General features: G+C 34.5%; 1 long non-coding RNA gene across 2 annotated transcripts; it reads right to left on the bottom strand.

Annotated features, from left to right (window-relative positions):
* Window positions 1-897: 897 nt before the first annotated feature.
* On the bottom strand, window positions 898-13,818 carry LOC145204059 (uncharacterized). 2 transcript variants are annotated; one of them, XR_013853444.1, is made up of 6 exons: window positions 13,737-13,818; window positions 13,301-13,402; window positions 2,117-3,797; window positions 1,618-1,782; window positions 1,451-1,545; window positions 898-1,305 (listed from the first exon to the last, which is right to left on the bottom strand). It is a non-coding gene; the product is annotated as an uncharacterized LOC145204059 (long non-coding RNA). The 2 variants fall into 2 exon arrangements; XR_013853443.1 differs by having other exon boundaries at window positions 898-1,545.
* Window positions 13,819-13,963: the final 145 nt, after the last annotated feature.

The following is a 13,963-nucleotide window of genomic DNA, read 5'->3' on the forward strand; positions in this document are numbered from 1 at the left end:
TTGGCGACTTTGCACGCCTGTAATAAGAATACAAAAAGACATTCAGAAGTGAAATCAAAGTTTAAAATGCACATGTGGCTTTACCAAGCTTATAGTTCTCAAGAATATTTTGTGGCAAGTGTCAGCTACACTTGACCATGAAAATTTGTTCCTGGGCCAAACATAAACAGCACAGCAATGCAGGCTAGTTACAAACAACAAAATTATGTATGCCATTCTAATCTATCACCCCTGGTGAAAAAGATTTCATGATGACAAAAAACTCACTATCATGGTAATTGATCATTTGCAAAAAAGTTGATACCTAAAACCATTGCTTTTTTAATGTCCTTATAGAGCAAAACCAAATACCGTATAAATGTAGGGGTGCATTCACGAAGAAAAGAATCTGTCAGTAAATCCAAGCTATGATTCAAATGTCTGTATGTATGTGTCCTTTGGCGACTTTGCACGCCTGTAATAAGAATACAAAAAGACATTTAGAAGTGAAATCAAAGTTTAAAATGCACATGTCGCTTTACCAAGCTTATAGATCTTAAGAATATTTTGTGGCAAGTGTCAGCTACACTTGACCATGAAAATTTGTTTCCGGGCCAAACATAAACAGCACAGCAATGCAGGCTAGTTATAAAAAACAAAATTATGTATGCCATTCTAGTCTATCACCCCCGGTGAAAAAGATTTCATGATGACAATAAACTCACTATCATGGTAATTGATCATTTGCAAAAAAGTTGATACCTAAAACCATTGCTTTTTTAATGTCCTTATAGAGCAAAACCAAATACCGTATAAATGTAGGGGTGCATTCATGAAGAAAAGAATATGTCAGTAAATCCAAGCTATGATTCAAATGTCTGTATGTATGTGTCCTTTGGCGACTTTGCACACCTGTAATAAGAATACAAACAGACATTTAGAAGTGAAATCAAAGTTTAAAATGCACAGGTGGCTTTACCAAGCATATAGTTCTCAAGAATATTGTGAGGCAAGTGTCAGCTACACTTGACCATGAAAATTTGTTTCCGGGCCAAACATAAACAGCACAGCAATGCAGGATAGTTATAGGCAACAAATTATGTACACCATTCTAGTCCAATGCTCTTCAACCGGTGTGCAAGGTGCACCAAAACATGCATGGGGTGCACCAGTACGAAAAGGTATACAACGGTGCATCACAAACTTTTAATGAACCATTAATATTTGACTTACAAGATATTAGAAAAAAGATGTAGGTTTCAACTCATGTACAACACCAAGGTAAACTTTTTCCATGGTTTATACCTGTGTCCAGTTTGATAGTGTCTGTGTTACATTCGGGTGATGTTTGGATATCGAGTGATGATTTTTTCACCAATGTTTCATAGAAAATTTGCGAACATATGTTTGGAGTTATTAGACAAAATGATATGAATAACAATTTTTCATATCGCTTTTTATCTCAGTTTACCTTTTAAGTAAACAGGGTGCATGAGTTCGTCACAACAACTTCAAGGGTTCACCACACCAAAAAAGATTAAAGAGCACTGTTCTAGTCTATCACCCCTATGAAAAACATTTCATGATGACAAAAAACTCACTATCATGGTAATTGATCATTTGCAAAAAAGTTGATACCTAAAACCTTTGCTTTTTTAATGTCCTCATTGAGCAAAACCAAATACCGTAGAAAAGTAGGTGTGCATTCACGAAGAAAAGAATCTGTCAGTAAATCCAGCTATGATTCAAATGCCTGTATGTATGTGTGACACACATAATGTGTCCTTTGGCTATTTTGCACGTCTGTAATAAGAACACAAAAAAACATTTAGAAGTGAAATCAAAGTTTAAAATGCACATGTGGCTTTACCAAGCTTATAGTTCACAAGAATATTTTGTGGCAAGTGTCAGCTACACTTGACCATGAAAATTTGTTTCCGGGCCAAACATAAATAGCACAGCAATGCAGGCTAGTTATAAACAACAAAATTATGTATGCCATTCTAGTCTATCACCCCTGGTGAAAAAGATTTTATGATGACAAAAAACCAAATATCATTGTAATTGATCATTTGCAAAAAAGTTGATACCTAAAACCATTGCTTTTTTAATGTCCTTATAGAGCAAAACAAAATACCGTATAAATGTAGGGGTGCATTCACGAAGAAAAGAATCTGTCAGTAAATCCAAGCTATGATTCAAATGTCTGTATGTATGTGTCCTTTGGCGACTTTGCACGCCTGTAAAGAGAATACAAAAAGACATTTAGAAGTGAAATCAAAGTTTTTTCTTAGTAAACTGAAAAACTGAGTCATCGGCAGACAATGTTTCCAAGTTAAATTGAAACTCAAACTTTTAGAATATTATTCCAAAAACGAGTTACCAAACGATTTTGTCTTTGATCTTCATAATTTTGCGACAAAACGACCAAAAACAGTCTCAACTTTTAAGATAAAAATTTTCGCCACGTCTGTTTACAAACAGCTGATCGCTGATGACGCATAGTTTATTTTCACAGTTGTTCAATAAATATGTTTCGCGCTCAATATTTTTCGAAAATAAATGCATATTATCGAACTCCTGAACTTGCTATTCCATCGAGGCGTAAAAGTTTAACTTGCAAATCACTTTTGCAGCAAAAAGACGCACTACTATCGTTCTTAGGCCAATGAAACGGTACTTCTTTATTTGAGTTTGCTTTCGGCAAAACGTCATCACGCGATCATTTTTTTCAAAAAAAGAATTTATTACCCATTTATTGGCACAAAACAAAATCGGACATAGCAAGCAGTAGCTCAATTTCGGCACTGGAAACTTCTGGAAAAATTTTACGTCATAACTAAACACTGAAATCATATTTGCAAAACTCATGAATTATTGCGTCACGTTAATTAGATTCAGAAAACTTCACTAATAAAGTTTTTAAACAACTTCGGCAAATTAAAACACAAAATATTATTCTAACTCCAAAAGTGCAATTTTTTCCCCAAATTCATGCCGCAATTGATAACAATGTATTTTTTATGGTATCACTTTTCAGCACATGGTCATTAGTGCGTGACCAAATTTCCACAAAAAGCTTGTAAACAAACATTTTTGACAAATCTCAACGGTTACATGTGATTTTATGGACTCCTTTTATTCTATGTTTAAATCAATCTCTATCTGCCTTCTCAAGAAACAACGCAAACATAATCAAGAGATACTTTACAAAATGCAAAACAACACTGATCAATCTAGAAGAAAACTTTATTCACGCCAAAAACATGCAACAGATTTTGAACACAGGCGAAAACATACAAAATAGTATCGACTAAAAAATGACATTTCATTTACTGGAAGCATGCCTTCTACAAAACACACCTTCTATTAAAACTATTTCAGTAACCTTACTGTCTGAAGCGATGCAATGTCAAATGTTTTCAAGCAGGCAGGTTTGTAAAATCAAGGGACACACTAATGAACATATACAGCAATTAGGCTACAAATACAAAGTAGAAACAACAATTGGTGCTGAAAGGATAGGGGTTTGTATCCACATAAGTTAGCCTGTTTGAATCAAAACATAAAAATAACGGCTGGAATTTGAATGTAAGATGTCTTATCAAATGTTACCTTCTGAGACCAACACATTAACCCAGAAATGAAAAACGGAAAGACACAATCCCAGTACTATACTCACATGTGGCTTAAAGAGTGCAAATCTGAAAGTATGTTTTTTGACGGGTTTCAATTACACAGCTTTAAAAACTTACAGCGAAGAAAAAGATGCGGAACCCATGGGTTTAGCATATGTATCCTTCGGCTACTTTGCACGCCTGTAGTAAGAATACAAAAAGACATTTAGAAGTGAAATCAAAGTTTAAAATGCACATGTGGCTTTACCAAGCATATAGTTCTCAACAATATTTTGTGGCAAGTGTCAGCTACACTTGACCATGAAAATTTGTTTCCGGGCCAAACATAAACAGCACAGCAATGCAGGCTAGTTATAAACAACAAATTATGTATGCCTATTCTACTCTATCACCCCAAGTGAAAAAGATTTCATGATGACAAAAAACTCACTATCATGGTAATTGATCATTTGCAAAAAAGTTTATACCTAAAACCATTGCTTTTTTAATGTCCTTATAGAGCAAAACCAAATACCGTATAAATGTAAGGGTGCATTCACGAAGAAAAGAATCTGTCAGTAAATCCAAGCTATGATTCAAATGTCTGTATGTATGTGTCCTTTGGCGACTTTGCACGCCTGTAATAAGAATACAAAAAGACATTTAGAAGTGAAATCAAAGTTTAAAATGCACATGTGGCTTTACCAAGCTTATAGTTCTCAAGAATATTTTGTGGCAAGTGTCAGCTACACTTGACCATGAAAATTTGTTTCCGGGCCAAACATAAACAGCACAGCAATGCAGGCTAGTTACAAACAACAAAATTATGTATGCCATTCTAGTCTATCACCCCTGGTGAAAAAGATTTCATGATGACAAAAAACTCACTATCATGTTAATTGATCATTTGCAAAAAAGTTTGTACCTAAAACCATTGCTTTTTTAATGTCCTTATAGAGCAAAACCAAATACCGTATAAATGTAGGTGTGCATTCACGAAGAAAAGAATCTGTCAGTAAATCCAAGCTATGATTCAAATGTCTGTATGTATGTGTCCTTTGGCGACTTTGCACGCCTGTAATAAGAATACAAAAAGACATTTAGAAGTGAAATCAAAGTTTAAAATGCACATGTGGTTTTACCAAGCTTATAGTTCTCAAGAATATTTTGTGGCAAGTGTCAGCTACACTTGACCATGAAAATTTGTTTCCGGGCCAAACATAAACAGCACAGCAATGCAGGCTAGTTATAAACAACAAAATTATGTATGCCATTCTAGTCTATCACCCCTGGTGAAAAAGATTTCATAATGACAAAAATCTCAATATCATGGTAATTGATCATTTGCAAAAAAGTTTATACCTAAAACCATTGCTTTTTAATGTCCTTATAGAGCAAAACAAAATACCGTATAAATGTAAGGGTGCATTCACGAAGAAAAGAATCTGTCAGAAATCCAAGCTATAATTCAAATGTCTGTCTGTATGTATGTGTCCTTTGGCGACTTTGCATGCCTGTAATAAGAATACAAAAAGACATTTAGAAGTGAAATCAAAGTTTAAAATGCACATGTGGCTTTACCAAGCTTATAGTTCTCAACAATATTTTGTGGCAAGTGTCAGCTACACTTGACCATGAAAATTTGTTTCCGGACCAAACATAAACAGCACAGCAATGCAGGCTAGTTATAAACAACAAAATTATGTATGCCATTCTAGTCTATCACCCCTAGTGAAAAAGATTTCATGATGACAAAAAACTCACTATCATGGTAATTGATCATTTGCAAAAAAGTTGATACCTAAAACCATTGCTTTTTTAATGTCCTTATAGAGCAAAACCAAATACCGTAGAAATGTAGGGGTGCATTCACGAAGAAAAGAATCTGTCAGTAAATCCAAGCTATGATTCAAATGTCTGTATGTATGTGTCCTTTGGCGACTTTGCACGCCTGTAATAAGAATACAAAAAGACATTCAGAAGTGAAATCAAAGTTTAAAATGCACATGTGGCTTTACCAAGCTTATAGTTCTCAAGAATATTTTGTGGCAAGTGTCAGCTACACTTGACCATGAAAATTTGTTTCCGGGCCAAACATAAACAGCACAGCAATGCAGGCTAGTTACAAACAACAAAATTATGTATGCCATTCTAGTCTATCACCCCTGGTGAAAAAGATTTCATGATGACAAAAAACTCAATATCATGGTAATTGATCATTTGCAAAAAAGTTGATACCTAAAACCATTGCTTTTTTAATGTCCTTATAGAGCAAAACAAAATACCGTATAAATGTAAGGGTGCATTCACGAAGAAAAGAATCTGTCAGTAAATCCAAGCTATGATTCAAATGTCTGTATGTATGTGTCCTTTGGCGACTTTGCACGCCTGTAATAAGAATACAAAAAGACATTTAGAAGTGAAATCAAAGTTTAAAATGCACATGTGGCTTTACCAAGCTTATAGTTCTCAACAATATTTTGTGGCAAGTGTCAGCTACACTTGACCATGAAAATTTGTTTCCGGGCCAAACATAAACAGCACAGCAATGCAGACTAGTTATAAACAACAAAATTATGTATGCCATTCTAGTCTATCACCCCTGGTGAAAAAGATTTCATGATGACAAAAAACTCACTATCATGTTGATTGATCATTTGCAAAAAAGTTGATACCTAAAACCATTGCTTTTTTAATGTCCTTATAGAGAAAAACCAAATACCGTAGAAATGTAGGGGTGCATTCACGAAGAAAAGAATCTGTCAGTAAATCCAAGCTATGATTCAAATGTCTGTATGTATGTGTCCTTTGGCGACTTTGCACGCCTGTAATAAGAATACAAAAAGACATTCAGAAGTGAAATCAAAGTTTAAAATGCACATGTGGCTTTACCAAGCTTATAGTTCTCAAGAATATTTTGTGGCAAGTGTCAGCTACACTTGACCATGAAAATTTGTTTCCGGGCCAAACATAAACAGCACAGCAATGCAGGCTAGTTACAAACAACAAAATTATGTATGCCATTCTAGTCTATCACCCCTGGTGAAAAAGATTTCATGATGACAAAAAACTCACTATCATGGTAATTGATCATTTGCAAAAAAGTTGATACCTAAAACCATTGCTTTTTTAATGTCCTTATAGAGCAAAACAAAATACCGTAGAAATGTAAGGGTGCATTCACGAAGAAAAGAATCTGTCAGTAAATCCAAGCTATGATTCAAATGTCTGTATGTATGTGTCCTTTGGCGACTTTGCACGCCTGTAATAAGAATACAAAAAGACATTTAGAAGTGAAATCAAAGTTTAAAATGCACATGTGGCTTTACCAAGCTTATAGTTCTCAAGAATATTTTGTGGCAAGTGTCAGCTACACTTGACCATGAAAATTTGTTTCCGGGCCAAACATAAACAGCACAGCAATGCAGGCTAGTTATAAACAACAAAATTATGTATGCCATTCTAGTCTATCACCCCTGGTGAAAAAGATTTCATAATGACAAAAAACTCAATATCATGGTAATTGATCATTTGCAAAAAAGTTTATACCTAAAACCATTGCTTTTTAATGTCCTTATAGAGCAAAACAAAATACCGTATAAATGTAAGGGTGCATTCACGAAGAAAAGAATCTGTCAGAAATCCAAGCTATAATTCAAATGTCTGTATGTATGTGTCCTTTGGCGACTTTGCACGCCTGTAATAAGAATACAAAAAGACATTTAGAAGTGAAATCAAAGTTTAAAATGCACATGTGGCTTTACCAAGCTTATAGTTCTCAAGAATATTTTGTGGCAAGTGTCAGCTACACTTGACCATGAAAATTTGTTTCCGGTCCAAACATAAACAGCATAGCAATGCAGGCTAGTTATAAACAACAAAATTATGTATGCCATTCTAGTCTATCACCCCTGGTGAAAAAGATTTCATAATGACAAAAAACTCAATATCATGGTAATTGATCATTTGCAAAAAAGTTGATACCTAAAACCATTGCTTTTTTAATGTCCTTATAGAGCAAAACAAAATACCGTAGAAATGTAAGGGTGCATTCACGAAGAAAAGAATCTGTCAGAAATCCAAGCTATAATTCAAATGTCTGTATGTATGTGTCCTTTGGCGACTTTGCACGCCTGTAATAAGAATACAAAAAGACATTTAGAAGTGAAATCAAAGTTTAAAATGCACATGTGGCTTTACCAAGCTTATAGTTCTCAACAATATTTTGTGGCAAGTGTCAGCTACACTTGACCATGAAAATTTGTTTCCGGACCAAACATAAACAGCACAGCAATGCAGGCTAGTTATAAACAACAAAATTATGTATGCCATTCTAGTCTATCACCCCTAGTGAAAAAGATTTCATGATGACAAAAAACTCACTATCATGGTAATTGATCATTTGCAAAAAAGTTGATACCTAAAACCATTGCTTTTTTAATGTCCTTATAGAGCAAAACCAAATACCGTAGAAATGTAAGGGTGCATTCACGAAGAAAAGAATCTGTCAGTAAATCCAAGATATGATTCAAATGTCTGTATGTATGCGTCCTTTGGCGACTTTGCACGCCTGCAATAAGAATACAAAAAGACATTTAGAAGTGAAATCAAAGTTTAAAATGCACATGTGGCTTTACCAAGCTTATAGTTCTCAACAATATTTTGTGGCAAGTGTCAGCTACACTTGACCATGAAAATTTGTTTCCGGGCCAAACATAAACAGCACAGCAATGCAGGCTAGTTACAAACAACAAAATTATGTAAGCCTATTCTACTCTATCACCCCTGGTGAAAAAGATTTAATGATGACAAAAAACTCACTATCATGGTAATTGATCATTTGCAAAAAAGTTTATTCCTAAAACCATTGCTTTTTTAATGTCCTTATAGAGCAAAACCAAATACCGTATAAATGTAGGGGTGCATTCACGAAGAAAAGAATCTGTCAGTAAATCCAAGCTATGATTCAAATGTCTGTATGTATGTGTCCTTTGGCGACTTTGCACGCCTGTAATAAGAATACAAAAAGACATTCAGAAGTGAAATCAAAGTTTAAAATGCACATGTGGCTTTACCAAGCTTATAGTTCTCAAGAATATTTTGTGGCAAGTGTCAGCTACACTTGACCATGAAAATTTGTTTCCGGGCCAAACATAAACAGCACAGCAATGCAGGCTAGTTACAAACAACAAAATTATGTATGCCATTCTAGTCTATCACCCCTGGTGAAAAAGATTTCATGATGACAAAAAACTCACTATCATGGTAATTGATCATTTGCAAAAAAGTTGATACCTAAAACCATTGCTTTTTTAATGTCCTTATAGAGCAAAACAAAATACCGTAGAAATGTAAGGGTGCATTCACGAAGAAAAGAATCTGTCAGTAAATCCAAGCTATGATTCAAATGTCTGTATGTATGTGTCCTTTGGCGACTTTGCACGCCTGTAATAAGAATACAAAAAGACATTTAGAAGTGAAATCAAAGTTTAAAATGCACATGTGGCTTTACCAAGCTTATAGTTCTCAACAATATTTTGTGGCAAGTGTCAGCTACACTTGACCATGAAAATTTGTTTCCGGGCCAAACATAAACAGCACAGCAATGCAGGCTAGTTATAAACAACAAAATTATGTATGCCATTCTAGTCTATCACCCCTGGTGAAAAAGATTTCATAATGACAAAAAACTCAATATCATGGTAATTGATCATTTGCAAAAAAGTTTATACCTAAAACCATTGCTTTTTAATGTCCTTATAGAGCAAAACAAAATACTGTATAAATGTAAGGGTGCATTCACGAAGAAAAGAATCTGTCAGTAAATCCAAGCTATGATTCAAATGTCTGTATGTATGTGTCCTTTGGCGACTTTGCACGCCTGTAATAAGAATACAAAAAGACATTCAGAAGTGAAATCAAAGTTTAAAATGCACATGTGGCTTTACCAAGCTTATAGTTCTCAAGAATATTTTGTGGCAAGTGTCAGCTACACTTGACCATGAAAATTTGTTTCCGGGCCAAACATAAACAGCACAGCAATGCAGGCTAGTTACAAACAACAAAATTATGTATGCCATTCTAGTCTATCACCCCTGGTGAAAAAGATTTCATGATGACAAAAAACTCACTATCATGGTAATTGATCATTTGCAAAAAAGTTGATACCTAAAACCATTGCTTTTTTAATGTCCTTATAGAGCAAAACAAAATACCGTAGAAATGTAAGGGTGCATTCACGAAGAAAAGAATCTGTCAGTAAATCCAAGCTATGATTCAAATGTCTGTATGTATGTGTCCTTTGGCGACTTTGCACGCCTGTAATAAGAATACAAAAAGACATTTAGAAGTGAAATCAAAGTTTAAAATGCACATGTGGCTTTACCAAGCTTATAGTTCTCAACAATATTTTGTGGCAAGTGTCAGCTACACTTGACCATGAAAATTTGTTTCCGGGCCAAACATAAACAGCACAGCAATGCAGGCTAGTTATAAACAACAAAATTATGTATGCCATTCTAGTCTATCACCCCTGGTGAAAAAGATTTCATAATGACAAAAAACTCAATATCATGGTAATTGATCATTTGCAAAAAAGTTTATACCTAAAACCATTGCTTTTTAATGTCCTTATAGAGCAAAACAAAATACTGTATAAATGTAAGGGTGCATTCACGAAGAAAAGAATCTGTCAGAAATCCAAGCTATAATTCAAATGTCTGTATGTATGTGTCCTTTGGCGACTTTGCACGCCTGTAATAAGAATACAAAAAGACATTTAGAAGTGAAATCAAAGTTTAAAATGCACATGTGGCTTTACCAAGCTTATAGTTCTCAAGAATATTTTGTGGCAAGTGTCAGCTACACTTGACCATGAAAATTTGTTTCCGGGCCAAACATAAACAGCACAGCAATGCAGGCTAGTTACAAACAACAAAATTATGTATGCCATTCTAGTCTATCACCCCTGGTGAAAAAGATTTCATGATGACAAAAAACTCACTATCATGGTAATTGATCATTTGCAAAAAAGTTGATACCTAAAACCATTGCTTTTTTAATGTCCTTATAGAGCAAAACAAAATACCGTAGAAATGTAAGGGTGCATTCACGAAGAAAAGAATCTGTCAGTAAATCCAAGCTATGATTCAAATGTCTGTATGTATGTGTCCTTTGGCGACTTTGCACGCCTGTAATAAGAATACAAAAAGACATTTAGAAGTGAAATCAAAGTTTAAAATGCACATGTGGCTTTACCAAGCTTATAGTTCTCAACAATATTTTGTGGCAAGTGTCAGCTACACTTGACCATGAAAATTTGTTTCCGGGCCAAACATAAACAGCACAGCAATGCAGGCTAGTTATAAACAACAAAATTATGTATGCCATTCTAGTCTATCACCCCTGGTGAAAAAGATTTCATAATGACAAAAAACTCAATATCATGGTAATTGATCATTTGCAAAAAAGTTTATACCTAAAACCATTGCTTTTTAATGTCCTTATAGAGCAAAACAAAATACCGTATAAATGTAAGGGTGCATTCACGAAGAAAAGAATCTGTCAGAAATCCAAGCTATAATTCAAATGTCTGTATGTATGTGTCCTTTGGCGACTTTGCACGCCTGTAATAAGAATACAAAAAGACATTTAGAAGTGAAATCAAAGTTTAAAATGCACATGTGGCTTTACCAAGCTTATAGTTCTCAACAATATTTTGTGGCAAGTGTCAGCTACACTTGACCATGAAAATTTGTTTCCGGACCAAACATAAACAGCACAGCAATGCAGGCTAGTTATAAACAACAAAATTATGTATGCCATTCTAGTCTATCACCCCTAGTGAAAAAGATTTCATGATGACAAAAAACTCACTATCATGGTAATTGATCATTTGCAAAAAAGTTGATACCTAAAACCATTGCTTTTTTAATGTCCTTATAGAGCAAAACCAAATACCGTATAAATGTAAGGGTGCATTCACGAAGAAAAGAATCTGTCAGTAAATCCAAGATATGATTCAAATGTCTGTATGTATGCGTCCTTTGGCGACTTTGCACGCCTGCAATAAGAATACAAAAAGACATTTAGAAGTGAAATCAAAGTTTAAAATGCACATGTGGCTTTACCAAGCTTATAGTTCTCAACAATATTTTGTGGCAAGTGTCAGCTACACTTGACCATGAAAATTTGTTTCCGGGCCAAACATAAACAGCACAGCAATGCAGGCTAGTTACAAACAACAAAATTATGTAAGCCTATTCTACTCTATCACCCCTGGTGAAAAAGATTTAATGATGACAAAAAACTCACTATCATGGTAATTGATCATTTGCAAAAAAGTTTATTCCTAAAACCATTGCTTTTTTAATGTCCTTATAGAGCAAAACCAAATACCGTATAAATGTAGGGGTGCATTCACGAAGAAAAGAATCTGTCAGTAAATCCAAGCTATGATTCAAATGTCTGTATGTATGTGTCCTTTGGCGACTTTGCACGCCTGTAATAAGAATACAAAAAGACATTCAGAAGTGAAATCAAAGTTTAAAATGCACATGTGGCTTTACCAAGCTTATAGTTCTCAAGAATATTTTGTGGCAAGTGTCAGCTACACTTGACCATGAAAATTTGTTTCCGGGCCAAACATAAACAGCACAGCAATGCAGGCTAGTTATAAACAACAAAATTATGTATGCCATTCTAGTCTATCACCCCTGGTGAAAAAGATTTCATAATGACAAAAAACTCAATATCATGGTAATTGATCATTTGCAAAAAAGTTTATACCTAAAACCATTGCTTTTTAATGTCCTTATAGAGCAAAACAAAATACTGTATAAATGTAAGGGTGCATTCACGAAGAAAAGAATCTGTCAGAAATCCAAGCTATAATTCAAATGTCTGTATGTATGTGTCCTTTGGCGACTTTGCACGCCTGTAATAAGAATACAAAAAGACATTTAGAAGTGAAATCAAAGTTTAAAATGCACATGTGGCTTTACCAAGCTTATAGTTCTCAAGAATATTTTGTGGCAAGTGTCAGCTACACTTGACCATGAAAATTTGTTTCCGGTCCAAACATAAACAGCATAGCAATGCAGGCTAGTTATAAACAACAAAATTATGTATGCCATTCTAGTCTATCACCCCTGGTGAAAAAGATTTCATAATGACAAAAAACTCAATATCATGGTAATTGATCATTTGCAAAAAAGTTGATACCTAAAACCATTGCTTTTTAATGTCCTTATAGAGCAAAACAAAATACCGTATAAATGTAAGGGTGCATTCACGAAGAAAAGAATCTGTCAGAAATCCAAGCTATAATTCAAATGTCTGTATGTATGTGTCCTTTGGCGACTTTGCACGCCTGTAATAAGAATACAAAAAGACATTTAGAAGTGAAATCAAAGTTTAAAATGCACATGTGGCTTTACCAAGCTTATAGTTCTCAACAATATTTTGTGGCAAGTGTCAGCTACACTTGACCATGAAAATTTGTTTCCGGTCCAAACATAAACAGCACAGCAATGCAGGCTAGTTATAAACAACAAAATTATGTATGCCATTCTAGTCTATCACCCCTAGTGAAAAAGATTTCATGATGACAAAAAACTCACTATCATGGTAATTGATCATTTGCAAAAAAGTTGATACCTAAAACCATTGCTTTTTTAATGTCCTTATAGAGCAAAACCAAATACCGTATAAATGTAGGGTGCATTCACGAAGAAAAGAATCTGTCAGTAAATCCAAGATATGATTCAAATGTCTGTATGTATGCGTCCTTTGGCGACTTTGCACGCCTGCAATAAGAATACAAAAAGACATTTAGAAGTGAAATCAAAGTTTAAAATGCACATGTGGCTTTACCAAGCTTATAGTTCTCAACAATATTTTGTGGCAAGTGTCAGCTACACTTGACCATGAAAATTTGTTTCCGGGCCAAACATAAACAGCACAGCAATGCAGGCTAGTTATAAACAACAAATTATGTAAGCCTATTCTACTCTATCACCCCTGGTGAAAAAGATTTAATGATGACAAAAAACTCACTATCATGGTAATTGATCATTTGCAAAAAAGTTTATACCTAAAACCATTGCTTTTTTAATGTCCTTATAGAGCAAAACCAAATACCGTAGAAATGTAGGGGTGCATTCACGAAGAAAAGAATCTGTCAGTAAATCCAAGCTATGATTCAAATGTCTGTATGTATGTGTCCTTTGGCGACTTTGCACGCCTGTAATAAGAATACAAAAAGACATTCAGAAGTGAAATCAAAGTTTAAAATGCACATGTGGCTTTACCAAGCTTATAGTTCTCAACAATATTTTGTGGCAAGTGTCAGCTACACTTGACCATGA

This window comes from Phallusia mammillata, chromosome 8 (assembly GCF_965637545.1).
Source record: "Phallusia mammillata chromosome 8, kaPhaMamm4.hap1.1, whole genome shotgun sequence".
In the NCBI taxonomy this organism is placed as follows: domain Eukaryota; kingdom Metazoa; phylum Chordata; class Ascidiacea; order Phlebobranchia; family Ascidiidae; genus Phallusia; species Phallusia mammillata.